The following is a 17,113-nucleotide window of genomic DNA, read 5'->3' on the forward strand; positions in this document are numbered from 1 at the left end:
ATGCACAAACTCTTATCTCAAATGAAGTTCCCAAATACTTCAACTCAAGTGCCCTGGTTTATATAAAACACCAAAACAAGTTTATTAACTACAGAAAGATAGCTCAAGTGATTACAAGTAATGAGGCATAAAAGTCAGAATTGGGTACAAAGAAATGGGTAAGACACAAACTTATCCCTAACTTTATAAGCAAAATTAATTCAAAGCAAAGGTTTTTCTCACCACATGCTTTTAATGGCTGAACTCTTTCAATCAGGACCGCTCCCCCAGTTCAGTGTTCCTTCATGTGTCATTGATGCCATGAGCAGAGAGAGAGAGGGGATGTGTGTCCTTTGTTCTCCCTGATAGCATTTCTCTTCTTTGAGAATCATCTCCAGCTGGGGTTCAGGTGGCAGCGAGTCTGTTTGCTAAGATGTACATTTCTTGCTCTCACACCTCTTTCTGACAAAGAATGGCCACTTAACCCAGTGATTGTTCATCTGATTTTGTGGACACCTGGCTGAGGCATCCATATGCTTTTATCTCTGAGGAACTGGTTTGGACTGCTTCCCCAGAATTGGATATGTCTTAGTAGACTACAGTGTTCTACAGTAGAAAATCATATCTTTAATACAGTGTTGCCACACATTTTGCCAGGACAATAACAATCAGCAAATTATGAGTTTTCAAATACCACCTCACAAGGCATACTTTGTATAAAATTTATCATGTTACGTAAAAGTGGTAAACAAAGGGGTACAGTCTGTCACCGTTACCTCTTTGTCATTCCCTTCCAAGCTGTTATTTTTCATGTAAAGATAAGGTTGGACAATTTTTCCAGAAATGTTATGGGGGGACTGATGCCATCTGACACTATCTAGAATAAATTGGGGGTAGAGTTAGCTACCTGTTGCATATATAGAACTTCTAACCTTTCAACCAAACTTTGTTGAAACTTTGACAATATGGTGATATTTAATACTTTTCTCAGTTGTGATACTGTACATATTTCCTATTGTCTTCCTGTTTGCACTCCAGACAGGAGAGCAATAAGATATACATGGACCCTTTTGAAGTTAAGTATGTTTGATCTATCCAGAAGTCTATCTGAAATTCTCTCAGTTTTTCCCTCTCTCCTACGAGGCAGCATGGATGGCTGTCCAAAAATAAGTAGTACAGCTGAAAACTCAGGTCAGATACAGACAGCTCTATCAGTAGCCCCCTACTTCTTACACTTCAACATTTGGCAAAGTAATCCTATTTGTTGTTTGCATAACAGTTATGAGTTAGAGTGGATACCCAATCCTGTCCCCATTTTTTTAAAGCAGCAACTCAATACATAAAGCACTATTTTTCAACGTCACCTTTAGCATAATTTTTTAAAACAAAAAATGGAACACTGCCCTCAATAGCTGTGGCCAAGGTCCAGAAAGCCAACCCAGCAAATGCAGAATAAAATGGAATACATATGTATGGAAGCCCTGTGTGTTTGTAAAATTCCTGGTGACTTGGACTTAGAGATGTACCCCAATCAGAGTAAGACATGTATGAATAACCATATGTATACTGTAATTAATAAACAAACCAATGGAAATACCTTATTTGTGTGTCTGGTTATTTCAGTTTTGTCAGTTAGGAAGTGTAGGTGTCTGCAGGCTTGCTCATGTTCAACATATTAGTGTGGTAGTGTGTACTCGGAGTTCATCTGTGAGATGTATTTCTGTCTCTGACTCTAGGCCAGCTGAAGCTTACCTGCTTAGAAGAAATTTGTTACAATTTGCATGTCATGTTAACGTACATGTTTATATACAAGCACACATGAGATTAGATTATATGGAGTTAAATCCGGTGTATAATGTAAAATATATATTTGGTGTTGCAGGAATGGAATTTTGCATTAGTTAAAAATGTTACATTATTTTGTATAATGAAATATTTATCCCAATTAAATGACCAAAATATAGCCCTCATCCTTACTTTTAAAATGACTACCACTACCAGACAGGCCTAATGATAGTAATAGCAAATATACTGCTAATAGTTCTTGGGAAACAACTTAATGCAATCATTAGTGTATTGTTCACTAGAATGAATTGATATTTACAGGAACTTTTGTTTTTTAAACGCTACTGGGTACTCTCTGCTATCATTCTTCCCTTTATTGCAGCATTACAATCTTCATTTTTGTCTGTATTTCATTGCCTTTGGTAGAAACTATGTTCAATAAGACCTACTGTATAGTACAGTGTAGTAAGACAGTGGCCTCCCTCTGGACTGGATAGTGAGACCCCACTCCCCTCCCTCTGATGGGCAGAGCCAAATGTGCCCCATCCCCTGGCTGGAAGTACTAGGATGGGACAGGAAATATGAGGGGTGCTCTGGAGCTCAGTTGGTGCTGGACCACTAGAGGGAGCAGATATCTTTCTGGGAGCTGCAATCCCTACAGGATCCCAGACTGACAGCTGAACTAACCAGCACCCTGTGAACAGAGGCAGAGGACACCAAGGAATGACTGAAGCGGCCACTTCCTGACTGCAAGGTGGCAAGACATAGCCTCTGCTTGATGGAGTGACACAAACTAAGCGGGGTAGGAAATAGCCCAGGGGAACCAGACTTCAGTTGGGAAGCGTGGTAGTGTGTTTTGGTGATTTTCCTGCTGACCCTTTGGTGTGACCATATTCCACTAATAGGGCCCTGGGCTGAGACCTGGTGGAGTAGTGTGGGCCAGGGTCCCCCTGCTGCCAGCCCTACTCACCTGAGGCCAGACGGCCTTGCTATAGACTTCTATATTGCTGCCTGCCTGTAGACGGGTTCCGCCGGGGCTCGACCCCCCTGAGGGGGAGGGGAGCCACACCGGCCTCGAGGTCTTCCCTGCAATTAGTCTGCTCTGGCCTTTCGGCAGGGCAGAGCAGTGGCAAAGTCAGCAGGGGCCCAGTCCTTGGTTCAGGCGGGGCACCAAACACAGTTTAAACAGTTACAGGCTTCTCCGACTGGGAGGAGGGGGAATCTGCCACCCGGTTGCGGGTGGCAGGGGGAACACAGGCCCACCCACTCCTCTGCGTTCCAGCCCGGGGCCCTGGTAGCGGTTGTCACCTCTACCGGTGGTCAGTGGGGTCCTGACTGCAACACACTGACATGGGCAACGGTAGCTCTGCAGCCTGACTGGAGTCAGCTGCCCCCGGGGCTACTTCCTAATTCCCCCTCTATTCCTACCTGGTCCAGGGTCTCTGTTCCGGAGACGTCCAGGACCATCGGTTCCTCCCAATCCGGGCTGGGCGGCAGGTCCAGTAGGGTTTCGGGGAAGTCGGGCCACGCCTGGTATGGGGGCTCCTCGGGGCCGTAGTAGGGGCAAGGCAGCTCTGGCAGCTCCTCGTCGTAGCAGGGGCGAGGCAGCTCTGGCAGCTCCTGGTCTCGGCCTCTGGCTCGGGCAGCCTCCCAGTCACGAGCAGCGGCAGGCACATCTGCTCCTGCCGGTGGCCAAGCCACAACTGAAGGCTGGGGCCCGGCTTTTATTCTTCCGGGTCGCCGCCTGACCCTTTGAGGGGCGGGACTTCTGCCCAGTGGCCCCGCCCCTGTGGATGACTGACGGGGCTCGACCCTCCCTGAGGGGGAGGGGAGCCACACCGCCTCGCTACACTGCCCTAGCCAGGAAGCTTGGGCTAAAGACTGCTCATTGCTCTGCCCCACCCAGAGGGCCTGAGCCATAGACTGTTGTTTGCTGTCATTCCTAGTCAGGAGGCTCAGGATTAATGATTACTTATTGCTCTGCCCTACCCAGTGGTCAAGAGCCCAGATTGTTAACTGTTGTGTTCCCCGACAGCAGGCTGAGAGCCACAGGCTGCTGATTACTTGGCCCCAATCAGTGGGGTGTGAGCTCAACTACTGTTGCCTGACACAGTGAAGTGGAGGGGCTTCCCTCCCCCATTGGATAGCAAGGGACCATTACAAACAAACTTTAAAAAAATTTTTTTTATGGCTTTGCTTTAAGGTAGCTGACTTTCTAAAGCCTCTTGTAATGGTTATTAAGGTAGCTAGTCACAGGTGAGAGGTAGGTGGTGTGACGTTACACCCCATATTCGTAATAGAAATATGGCTATGATATGCATATGGCATAACTAAGATACCTTACATGGGCCATCTTGCATACAATGTATCACTGGAAAGATTATGATTTACTGAATGTGATTATCCTCTTTGTATGCATATATCATTTCTGTATTTAAAGTTAGGAATATTGACTATGTAACAATTAAAACTGGGTCTGTATTTGCAAGACACCCACCAGATAACCAGCCATCAGATAGGCCATTAGGAAGAAACAATAAGACTGTGAAGATACTAATCTCTCTCCTTCCTGAGAGGCATCTTGAGACCTAGTTCTGATACTACCAAGTCAGGTGATAAGATCACCTGATACAAAATACCATCTTGGACACTAGTGGTACTTTTCCTCTGTAGGGGATGAGGATCAAACAAAGGTTTCCTGCCTTAGGTAAAGCCTTTTTAAGGCTGGGGAGGGGGTTAATCTTGAGTAGTCTTCTTGGGTAGGCAATGGAGAAGGACTGCTGAAAGTACCTGAAGAGACAAAGGAACTAACTTGAGAGGAAAGGCAGGGCTGAGTCCAGACTGAGATGGGTCCAGTCTGTGAGAAGAAATAACTCAAACTCTAAGCTACAGAAATTCTGCAACTTGCTTAAAATAACATTTAGTGTGAGAAATTACTTCTTGAAACCAGTCTCTTTAAGATCTTAAGCTTAGTATGTGTGTTTTGTTTTAGTTGCTCAGTAATCTGCTTTGTTCTGTTTGCTATCCCTTATATTCACTTAAAATCTGCCTTTTATAGTTAATAAATTTTTATTATTAAACCCAGTTTATGCAATTTCTAATAGGGTGGGGCAAGAAGTTGTCCATATCTCTCTTCACATTGAGGGAGAGGGTGAATTTTTATGAGCTTGCGCTGTGCAGATTTTTTTGTACAGTGCAAGACAATATACTTTTGGGTCTGCCCTCCAAGGGAATTGGGCACCTAACTGCTGGCGCAAGTCCCTTAAACTGAGTCTTCCTACAGCTGATCTTAGTGTCTGTGTCTTTCGGTAACTGGGCGTGGCCCTACCTGTGTGTGTGCCAGAGGAGGCTGAAGAGCCTGGCTCAGCAAGATAGGATAAAAGAGGTCCAGGTGGGCTCAGTGACATCCAAGTATATCAGGGAGCACCTTAAAGCGGGGTAACACATCACAGGTGGCATTTGTCATGGATTAAAAATTAGTTGAGAGAACAAAACTAAGAATAAATATTAAGTTTTCATGACAGAAGTTTACTAATGAGGTGTCTTAAGGCTCTGCACCAGGAGGAACTATTTAATGATTTGATGAAGTTGCAAAATTTGTGGATAACACGTTTGCTTTAGTTAGCTCAAAATCGAGCAAATAACTTAAGATTTACCCAGCACCAGGGAAATGGGCAACACAATTTTAGATGAAATTCGCTAATGGCAAGGTAATGCTTCTAGGGAGAAACAATTTGAACTACTTGTATACATTGGCGGAATGTATAATAGTGGAAGTGGTGTGTGTCAAGTTTATGGTGCTTTTGACTTAGAGATGAACTCCAATCAGATGTTACCTCAAAGTAACTATGAAGGCTGGGCCAGCGGTGAGGACATGAAGCCAGGTCTTCCAAGTCACAAGCCAAAGTCCCTCCTGTGCCACAGTCCTCTATGCACTACCCCCACCCCAGCACCGGCTCTGCACTCCCATAGGCCAGGAACAGTGGCCAATGGAAACTGGGGTGGTGCCTGCGGACAAGAGCTGTGCAGAGCTGCTTGCACGCCCCCACATAGAAGCTGGACCTGCGCTGGCCGCTTCTGGGGCACAGCACGGTGTCAGAAGAGGTAGCCACTAGCCTGCCTTAGCTGGGCAGCACTGCCAACAGTACTTTTAACGGCCCAGTCGGCAGTGCTGACCAGAGCCGCTGCGACCCAGTGCCTTCCATTCCGTGACCCAGCACTGGGTTGTGAACCCGCAGTTTGAAAACCACTACTGTAGAGCTACTGTGTCCCTCTGTGGGTGGGGGCACCCTCCTAACCTCCTGCTAAAGCCCTGAGCCCCCCCAAACCCAGAGCCCCCTTCTGAACCCCAAACCCCTCATCCCTGTCCCCCAACCCTCTGCCCCAGCCCTGAGCCCTTCCCACACCCCAAATCCCTCATCCCCAGCGCCATTGGGTTGTGGGCATCAGCAATTTTCTTCAACAGGGTTGCTAGAAAAAAAGTTGGAAAACCACTGTGCTACAGAGCCAGCCATCCCATGGTGCTCTGGAAGCAGAGGTATGACACATTGGTGAAAGAGGACTAAAGGGGCACTGGGTCCCTTCCAGCACTGCACTGGCAGGCAGGACAGGGCACAAGCTGGCCCCATGTGTGTAATCTCAAATATTAAATCCACCCAGTGTGGGTTTGTTCTAACAAGCAGCCTAGAAACTAAGTTTGTTCTATTAATTTTAAAATCTCAGGAAAGTGGGGCTCAAGTCCCAGTACAACTGATTGGCAATGAGCTGAAGACTGAACTGTTTCTGAGACCATCAGTCCAGAACAGATAATATGCATGAGTAGCACCCTCTGCTGGTGTGCTGGACTCAGCTTTATCAGACTTAAACTCAAAAGACCCATTGGTTGTGTTCCACCACCCCATAGTTAGTTTGTGTCCATCTCCTGACTTTCATCTAAGGGTGTAGCTGCTTCATGAAGTTACGTATAATTTCTTTTACAGATGGGGAAAATTGAGGTAAAAGGAGGTAAAAGTACTTTGATCCAGATCATGAGAGTCAGAGGTATAGTGAGGAATCTACTTGTCCTGCTTCAGGTCCCATACTCTGACCACTAGCAATACTAACTATCTGCTTTCTTAGGATTTGTAACATGCACACACTCTTTTTGAAACCGTATTTTAAGTGACACCAATTTATGCTAATGCATTTTTCAGCTTTGGCCTCCAGACTACCTCAGTACCTACAATTCCTTTCTTGAAGCGGGACAAAGCGGTTTGAGTACATGGGGAAGTGCATAGGTTATCCCACTGGATGCAGTTTGGGTGGAATAGAGAAGTACTGCAACAAAAAGATGGGTCACACCATATGGAGAGGGAACATGAGCCTTGATCATGCTTTTGCATACCAGATCTGATAAACTTTGAACGTGAAGAGGTAGAAAGTGAAGATAAAATTAAGACTAGTCACCTTACCACAGTGTGGAACAGAAGGCAGAGAATCCCATTGCTTGTGGGCTTTTGAAGTGAAAGAGATGCTTCCTCTGGCTAATATTTCATTACAGAAATCTGAGAATATGTTAATAGTAAATATGCTGAAAAATGCATTTTGGGGCATTGACGTTATTTGAAAATGTGAAATGAAGTGGGCAATTTCATCTAAAAAATAGTTTTGGGGACTGAGGTACTATTCACAAAAGCGAGAGGCTGCCCTTGCAACATTTAGAGTACACACTTGGGCCACTCTGGTTCAATTCCCCCACTGCGTGGGAAGAGAGTTTTGAAAAGACGGTTACTCACCTTTGTAACTGTTGTTCTTCGAGATGTGTTGCTCACATCCATTCCAGTTAGGTGTGCGCGCCGCGCGTGCACGTTCGTCGGAAACTTTTTTTACCCTAGCAACTCCGGTGGGCCGGCAGGTCGCCCCCTGGAGTGGCGCCGCCATGGCGCCCAATATATATCCCTGCCGGCCCGCCCGCTCCTCAGTTCCTTCTTGCCGGCTACTCCGACAGTGGGGAAGGAGGGCGGGTGTGGAATGGATGTGAGCAACACATCTCGAAGAACAACAGTTACAAAGGTGAGTAACCGTCTTTTCTTCTTCGAGTGATTGCTCACATCCATTCCAGTTAGGTGAATCCCAAGCCATACCTAGGCGGTGGGGTCGGAGTGAGAAGTCGCGGCATGGAGCACTGCAGTTCCGAAGGCCGCATCCTCTCTTGACTGCTGGACCAGGGCGTAGTGGGAAGCAAAGGTGTGGACCGATGACCAGGTCGCTGCCCGACAGATTTCCTGGATGGGCACACGGGCGAGGAAAGCCAGCGAGGACGCCTGCGCCCTGGTAGAATGCGCAGTCACACGGCCCGTAGGGACATGGGCCAAGTCATAACAGGTCCTGATGCAGGACGTTACCCAAGAGGATAACCTCTGGGAGGAGATAGGAAGCCCTTTCATGCGGTCCGCTACTGCCACGAAAAGCTGGGGGGATTTGCGGAAGGGCTTGGTCCTCTCCACGTAGAACGCGAGAGTCCTACGGACATCAAGCGAGTGGAGCTGCTGCTCCCTGCCTGAGGAGTGAGGTTTCGGGAAAAAAACCGGGAGGAATATCTCTTGGTTGACGTGGAAGGCTGAGACCACCTTGGGGAGAAAGGCAGGGTGTGGTCTCCGCTGCACCTTGTCTTTGTGGAAGACCGTATATGGGGGGTCTACCACAAGAGCCCGGAGTTCCGACACCCGTCTAGCTGAGGTGATAGCTACTAGAAAGGCAGTCTTCCAAGAGAGGTAAAGCAGGGAGCAAGTAGCTAACGGCTCAAAGGGGGGTCCCATGAGCCGGGACAACACCAGGTTAAGATCCCAGGTTGGAGCAGGGGGACGGACGTTAGGGTATAAACGTTCCAGCCCCTTAAGGAATCTAGACACCGTTGGGTGAGAAAAAACAGAGCGACCATCCGCACCCGGGTGAAAGGTGGAGATAGCTGCTAGGTGGACTCGCAACGACGATATGGCCAGACCTTGCCCTTTGAGGGACCAAACGTAGTCTAAGATGTCGGCTACCGAAACTTCCATAGGGCGGAGATTTCTCTCCACGCACCAACAGGAGAAGCGCTTCCATTTGGCCGAATATGTCGCTCTCGTGGACGGCTTCCTGCTGCCCAAGAGCACCTCCCTCACCGGCGTGGAGCAGCGCAGCTCAGAGCCAGTCAGCCATGCAGGAGCCACGCCGCTAGGTGCAGCGACTGCAGGTCCGGGTGACAGAGGGTCCCGTGCTCCTGGGTAATCAGGTCCGGATGAAGGGGCAGGGGAACTGGGTCGGCTATGGTCAGGTCCAGCAGCATGGGGTACCAGTGCTGTCTGGGCCATGCCGGGGCTACCATGATCACGTGAGCCCTGTCCCTGCGCACCTTCAGAAGGACCCTGTGGACCAGAGGGAATGGGGGAAACGCATAGTACAGGTGGGTCGACCACTGAATGAGGAAGGCATCCGCTATCGACCCGGGCTCCCTGCCCTGAAAGGAGCAGAACGCTTGGCACTTCCTGTTCCCCTTGAACGCGAATAGGTCCACCCGGGGATAACCCCACCTCCGGAAGATGGAGAGGGCGACGTCCGGGCGAAGGGACCACTCGTGCGACAGGAAGGATCTGCTCAATCGATCCGCCAGCGTGTTCCGTACTCCGGGGAGGAAGGAAGCCATGAGGTGAATGGAGTGGGCTACACAAAAGTCCCAGAGTCGTATCGCCTCGTGGCACAGGGAGGAGGATCTGGTGCCGCCCTGCTTGTTGATATAATACATGGTCGTCGTGTTGTCGGTGAACACCGCGACACAGCGACCCTGAAGCTGATGACAGAACGTTTGACAAGCAAGGCGGACCGCTCTCAACTCCCGCATGTTGATGTGTAGCCCCACCTCCTCCTGGGACCACAGGCCCTGCGTCCTCAGGGTCCCTAGGTGGGCCCCCCAGCCTAGATCTGAGGCATCCGTTGTTAGGGACACCGAGGGCTGAGGTGGGTGGAAAGGGAGACCCGCACATAACACGGACTGGTCTAGCCACCAGCCGAGAGAATCTAATACCCTCTGGGGGATTGTGATTAACATATCTAGCGGCTGTCTTGTCGGCCTGTAATGATTGATGAGCCACAACTGGAGGGGCCTCATGCGGAGCCGAGCGTAACCGGTCACAAAGGTGCAAGCCGCCATGTGGCCTAACAGGGTTAGACATGTCCGCACTGACGTCAAGGGGGCTGTCCGCAGTCGTTGAACGATCGCCGACAAGGCCTGGAACCGCTGCAATGGCAGCAAGGCCCTGCCCACAGTGGCGTCCAGGACGGCCCCGATGAATTCCACCCTCTGTGTGGGAATCAGGGTGGACTTGTCCGTGTTTACCAAGAGGCCCAGAGTGGCGAACATGCCGGTGATTACGCGGACATGGCTGCAGACTTGTTGTTCCGACGTGCCCCGAATCAACCAATCGTCCAGATAAGGAAACACGTGGATACGATTGCGCCGAAGATGCGCCACAACAACTGCCATGCATTTTGTAAACACCCTCGGGGCCGTGGACAGGCCAAATGGGAGGACTGCAAATTGATAATGAAGAGGGCCCACCACGAAGCGAAGGAAACGTCTGTGGCGTGGCCAAATGGCAATGTGAAAATACGCGTCCTGCATGTCGAGGGCGGCGTACCAGTCTCCCGGATCCAGGGATGGGATAATGGTCCCCAGGGATACCATGCGGAACTTCAACTTCACCAGGTACTTGTTGAGCTCTCGCAGGTCGAGGATAGGCCTGAGGCCCCCCTTGGCCTTGGGGATCAGAAAGTAGCGGGAATAAAACCCCTTGCCTTTCTCGTTCTCCGGCACCGCCTCTATAGCTCCTTTGCCGAGGAGCGTCTGCACCTCCTGTCGAAGGAATTGCTCGTGAGAGGGGTCCCTGAAGAGGGACGAGGAAGGGGGGCGGGAAGGAGGAAATGAAACAAACTGCAGGCGGTATCCTGTCTGCACCGTGCTTAAGACCCAGCGGTCCGATGTTATTTGGGACCACGCCGGGAGGAAAAACGAAAGGCGGTTGGAAAATGGGGGGGAAGGATCCATTGGGGAAACTGTTACTGCGCCCTTGGGCGCACCTTCAAAATGAAGGCTTAGGTCCAGGTGGGGGCTTAGAGGAGCCTTGGTTCTGGCCCCCTTGGTTCCCCGAATGCCTGCGCCTTCCATTCCTGCCGCGGCGCCTGTTAAGGTCCTGCCGCTGGCGGAACTGGGAATACGGCCTGCGCTGTTGTTGTTGCTGTGGCCGGAAGGGTCTGCGTTGCGTCACGGGTGTGTGCATCCCGAGGGACCGCATAATGACTCGGTTATCTTTCAGACTCTTGAGTCTGGGGTCTGTCTTTTCAGAGAACAAGCCCTGGCCTTCGAAAGGAAGGTCCTGTATGGTATGCTGGAGCTCCGGCGGAAGGCCAGAAACCTGCAGCCAGGAGATGCGACGCATCGTTACTCCCGACGCGAGGGTACGGGCAGCCGAGTCTGCAGCATCCAAAGAGGCTTGCAAGGACGTGCGTGCGACCTTCTTGCCTTCATCCAAGATGGCCGTAAACTCTTGGCGAGCGTCTTGTGGCAGCAGCTCCTTGAATTTGTCTGCTGCCACCCAGGAGTTGAAGGCGTATCTGCTCAGCAGGGCTTGCTGGTTGGAGACCCTGAGCTGCAGCGCCCCAGCCGAGTACACCTTACGGCCGAGGAGATCCATCCGCCTGGCCTCTCTGGATTTGGGGGCTGGAGCCTCCTGGCCATGACGCTCCTTATCGTTCACTGATTGAACCACCAGGGAACACGGAGTCGGGTGCACATGGAGGTACTCGTAGCCCTTAGAAGGAGCCATGTACTTCCTCTCGACGCCCTTCGCAGTAGGTGGGATGGAGGCCGGAGACTGCCAGATGGTGTTGGCGTTGGCCTGGATGGTTCGTATGAAGGATAGGGCGACCCTGGTGGGAGCATCTGCTGAGAGGATGGTGACAATTGGATCCTCTATCTCCGAGACCTCCTCGGCTTGCAGACTCAGATTTTGAGCTACTCGCCTGAGGAGGTCTTGGTGCGCCCTGAGATCCAGCGGGGGGGGGCTGTTGGAGGAGGTACCAGCCACCGCTTCATCCGGGGAGGAGGATGAGGAGACCCCCGGCAAGAGAGTGTCTAACGGCGGGTCTCCTTCAGCCCTCGCCTCTGCCTCAGGAGCCAAAGCGGAGTCTTGTTGCTTGGACCCTTCCTCCCCATCCGGGGAGGGAGGGGGGCGAGACAACGAGGCTTCAGGCACCCTGCGCTCCGCAGTCGCCGGCCTAGCAGGGAGCTGTTGGGGGCCCTGGGCCTGATGGTATGCCCAGGGTGTCCAGAATCCCCATTGCTGCGGGCCTTGGTCTTGCTGTGGCGGAAGGCTGAACAACGCCGCCTGCCGGTCGGTGCCCAGCGCATACCCGCTGTCCGTTTGGGAAGATACGGACGGCTGTCTAGAGGGCCATGGCGGGGCTGACCCTGGTTGGTAAGGGTCTGCGCGGGTCAGCACGGACGATCGTCTCGGTGCCGGGGACCGGTGCCGGGAGTCATATCGGTGCCGGGATCGGGACCGGGTTCTGTCACGGTGCCGGGATCGGGACCGGTACCGGGCGCCGCTTCGGTGCCGGGATCGGGACCTGCCACCAGCTCGGTGCCGGGAGGTCGACCGGTGCGGCGAGTAACGTCGGGACCGGCTCCTGGAATCGCGGTGCCGGTATCGGCGGCTGGAGTCCGACAGCGATCGTCTTGATGTCGACCGGCGCCGCGAGTGCGACCGGTACCGCTGAGGGGAGCGGTGCCGGGACTGCGAGCGGCGGCGGGATCTGGAGCGACCGTGGTGTCGGGACCTGGATCGTGAACGTGAGTCCCGAGACGGTGCCGACATCATGGGCTTGCCTCTGGACACGACCCGTACCGGAGGTACCGGGGGTGGCAGCTGAGTGGGCTCAGTCAGGGCTATGAGGTCCCGAGCCGAGGCGAAGGTCTCCGGTGTGGATGGGACCACTATCTCAACCCCAGATCTCATGGGGGAGCTTGGCGGCACCGGACTCGACGGACCCGCCGGGCCCGGAGTCGACGGTGCCGGCGGCGCCGCGGCCGATGTTGAGGCCGGGCGCTCCAGTCGGGTCTGCCTGGCCGGAGTAGCAGACTTCGACGGCCTTGGCTCTGTCCCCGGTGCCGGAGAAGGTCGGTGCCGGGGAGTCTTCTCGGTGCCGGTGCGATCCGGTGCCGGCGCTGAGATCACGGCCTGCGAAGCCGCCGGGTCAAGCGCCGCCTCCATAAGGAGAGTTCGGAGTCTTTGATCCCTCTCCTTCTTTGTCCTTGGCTTAAAAGCCTTGCAGATGCGGCACTTGTCTGATCTGTGCGATTCCCCCAGGCACTTCAGGCACGCGTCGTGGGGATCGCTGGTAGGCATGGGCTTCTTGCAGGCCGCACACTGCTTGAAGCCCGGCGAACCAGGCATGAGCCCGGTGCCGGGTGCCGGGAAGGGCTAAGCCCCCGGCGAAGAACTATTTACACTTACTTATACTTAACTACTACTATCTACACTTAACAATCTAATTAACAACTACAATAGTACTAGAGATAAACGATAGATAACGAGGAGAGCTAGGGACGTGGAGGACAGCTATGCCGCGCTCCACAGTTCCAACGACCGACACGGCGGTAAGAAGGAACTGAGGAGCGGGCGGGCCGGCAGGGATATATATTGGGCGCCATGGCGGTGCCACTCCAGGGGGCGACCTGCCGGCCCACCGGAGTTGCTAGGGTAAAAAAAGTTTCCGACGAACGTGCACGCGCGGCACGCACACCTAACTGGAATGGATGTGAGCAATCACTCGAAGAAGAACCATGTCTTCTCATAGGGTAGGATCACACCCTCACAACTCACCTATAGTATCATTTTCTCTGTTTGCTTTGCTGACTAGTTAGTCAGTTATACGAAGTGGAACAGCTTCAAAATGAGAGACTGAGACAGTCCTACCCAAGCCTCTCCTGTAGTCTATGGGTTAGGGTAGTCCTGTGGGAGGTAGGAGACTGAGATTCAAATCGCTGTGCCAAAGGCTATTTTACTATGGATACACAATGAAACAGCATCAACAGGTGAGGCTAAAAGCGCCTTATATTCAAATAGGCTAGTGGTTAGAGTACTTTCTTGTGAGGGATCCAAGTTCAAATCTCTCCTCCACAGTAGGAAAGATAGAGAGTGAAACTGGGTCTTCCATTGGCTTGTGTGACCCCATAAGCACTGCACTAAAGGTCCAAAAGGAGGCTGCTCCTCCCACTTCGTGAATCTTTAAAAATACTTGGCAACGAACTGTTTTAGGTCAAATGAAATGTTTTGTTCAACCTGAAACTGACTCTTTTGATTTGCCAAAAATGTTTCATCATTTAAAAATTTAGTTCAACTGGTACCACATTTTATTTTCAAAATTTTCAAAAGGTCAGTGAACCAGAAAAAATCAATGATTTGCTCAGTTCTAGAAGGAAGAGGTTACAACTGTGTATTTACCAAAAGTCCATAGGCACGGCCCAACACAAAACACTCTCCAAACAGCTTCTGTCTGCTGTGTGATCCTGCCCAAGACAAACACTCCTGCTAGATTCTGTATAATGGGATTCTGTAATATTCCACTAATTAATTCTGCTGCAAGAACTCATAAAATTGCTCAGCACTGTGCAGTGTCACGTGAAGGACACAATGATCTCAAACATCTTGTGACTGCCACCAAATCTAAGATTTCTTTCAGAGATACCTGGCCACCCTACATTTCAGTTGCAAATCAGTAATTTTACTGGGATGCTGAGGTATTAAGGGTATCAGGAAGACAACACTTCAGAGGTTGAAGCATTAGCTCAGGTTGGGGTATCACACTTAGTTTCTGCAATCAGTTATCAGTTTCTGTTCTTGTGTGCTCAACCTAGTCTCCACCATTCCTCAGTCAACCCTTCCCAGGAGAAGGCAGGGAAACTGCTCTTTATTGCTTGCACCCACTTGTAAGGCTATTAAAGTGTACCAAGTGTTACGAGTCCAACTCTCACCCCATTAGTTAGCCACCAGTGCACACCATCCTAAGGTGCTGTAAAAACAGCTATGTGATGAGAGGAGTGGTTTCACTGATAGAGCCCAGCTATTGCCTGTGGGCTGTAAATGATGCATCAGGTGGGTTGGGTTAAGGCCATTCTAATTTTTGCTGGTTCATCCGAGCTACAATTGGCACAGCTGAGGAAGGCCTGGTGCATAGATCACTTTCCATCCCCTCAATTCTAATCTGTGAGCAGCGCCATAGCTTCAAAACTCTTTCAACCCTAATGATGCACCCAATGCTTGTTTCAGCCTCTTCCAGTCTTTGCAGCAATCTTTAGCTACCCTCTCTGCCTAGCTGTCTGAGCCCTGAATCATTTCTTCATGTAGCATTGTTTTTCTATAAGCACTTCTGTCCCATTTTTCAAACATGCCTTTGTGGGGCTGGCCCTTTAAATTTGTCAGAGCCAACCATCTCCAGGCCTAAAACTGCCATTTTCCAAGTGACTTCTCCTTGCTGTATCTACTTCTCCTCTATCCAGTAAGTACTTAATTTGTAATGAAAGAGATGCTGGGGCTTAACCAGTTTGTTTTACATTGAGAACATATGCAGTTAGCCCAGGGGCTATGAATTGCCAAACCTAGGGGTGCTGGGTCTCAGCCCTAGCACAAATTAAGCTTTGAGTATTTTCTGTTTTGGTCTCCCTTCTTGTTCCTGACATGAAATGCTTTTACTGCCTGGCCTCTTATGTTGCCATCATTTTATTATTTCTTCAGTGTCAGCTACACCCTGACCTTCTGGTGTATGACAGGGGTTTGTCACTTGACTTTGTCTGAAGCTGCTTGGGTTAGTGAGTGGCTGGAAGCTGAAATGCCTTCAGTATGTTGATGACAACCAACTCTGCATCTCTGTCATGTTTCATTTGGCTGGGGCAGTGGAACAAGTATCGCAGTGTCAGGAGAGCTTTGGGGTCTGACTGTGGTCTGAGTTGGATGTAACAGAGTGTTGAGAGTTGGGAGAAGCCAACAGAAGAGCTGCAGAACTTACACTGGTATAAATGTATCTTCTGAGTGAAGGAGGGAAGCCACTATTTTGTAATATATGATCACAAATTAGATCCATTTTGAATTCTGGGCTGCTGGTGGATGCCAGGAGCTGCTATGGTTAATTGCCCATTTTTTCATTTTGGGCTGATGAAAAGTGTGACCTTTCCCCTCTGATGTAACCTTTATCAGTTTCAGGCATGCCTTTGTTTTGTTATAATGCACTCTACAGGGGACTGCCCACACAGAGCATATGGAAGTTAGAAACATACAAAACGTTGTGGTCTCTTTATAAAGAGAGGCTTCAGACTGGGAATACATCACCTGGTGCTCCAGCATCTGCAATGGCTGGATAATAGATACTGGAAGATAAAACAAATCCTCTGCAAACAACCTTACCAGTCCTCAACCCAATTTCTCCCTAGACATCTGGGAGATGAGTCTTGTGCCATAGACAAAGGCTAATAGATCTGAGACATCGTGTGTGCGAGTTTCTCCCTCTCTGCAATTCAGCCGCATTTGATGTCAGCAATGTGCTGGAGCTCCCTTGTTATAAATGAGCAAGACATTCTCAGCTTTTGAATTCCCTCTCGTCTTGCATGCCATATCTTGGCGCTGTTAGCCTTTAGCCATGGCACAAGGCTTCTCTTCTCTCCCAGACATCTGGGGAGAAACTGAGTTGAGAATTGGAGAAGTTTTATTTGCTGCGGGGTTGTTTTATCTGCCACCGTGTATTTATTTATATTGCAACAGCACCCAGAGGCCTTGCACAAGATGGAGTCCCTATTGTACTAGGTGCGGCACGAATACCTGTTCACTGCCCAGAAAAGTTCACCTAATCTAAGAAATTCTTACTGGTGAGAGCAATCTATTGTATAGTTTGGTGAAATTAAAATTCCATCCGGATATCCAGGGCCTGGGATGCTGCCTCCTCCTCATTCTGTATATATGAAAAAATCAAATTCTAACATGACACTGTATAAGAATAATAAGTTTTAGTGGCAATGTAGAAAGTCACTTTTTACTCTTTCAAGGATCACACTACGATTTTTAGGAAGAGAGGCGGACGCTATTCATAATATCAGATGCTTTTTGCTGACTGCACACAATGCTGTATGGGTTTTTTTTGGTTCATGCATGACCTTATGTTAAAGAGCTCAAAGTAGGGGGAAGAGCACCCATGCATAGGATGTGCATTTAGGAGGCATTTCAAGTTCTGGTGGTGTTCAAGCATGTTTTAGAGGTGATGTTTTTGTCTCTTGCGGGAAGAAATG

The sequence above is a fragment of the Gopherus flavomarginatus genome, chromosome 1 (genome assembly GCF_025201925.1).
Source record: "Gopherus flavomarginatus isolate rGopFla2 chromosome 1, rGopFla2.mat.asm, whole genome shotgun sequence".
Taxonomy (NCBI): domain Eukaryota; kingdom Metazoa; phylum Chordata; order Testudines; family Testudinidae; genus Gopherus; species Gopherus flavomarginatus.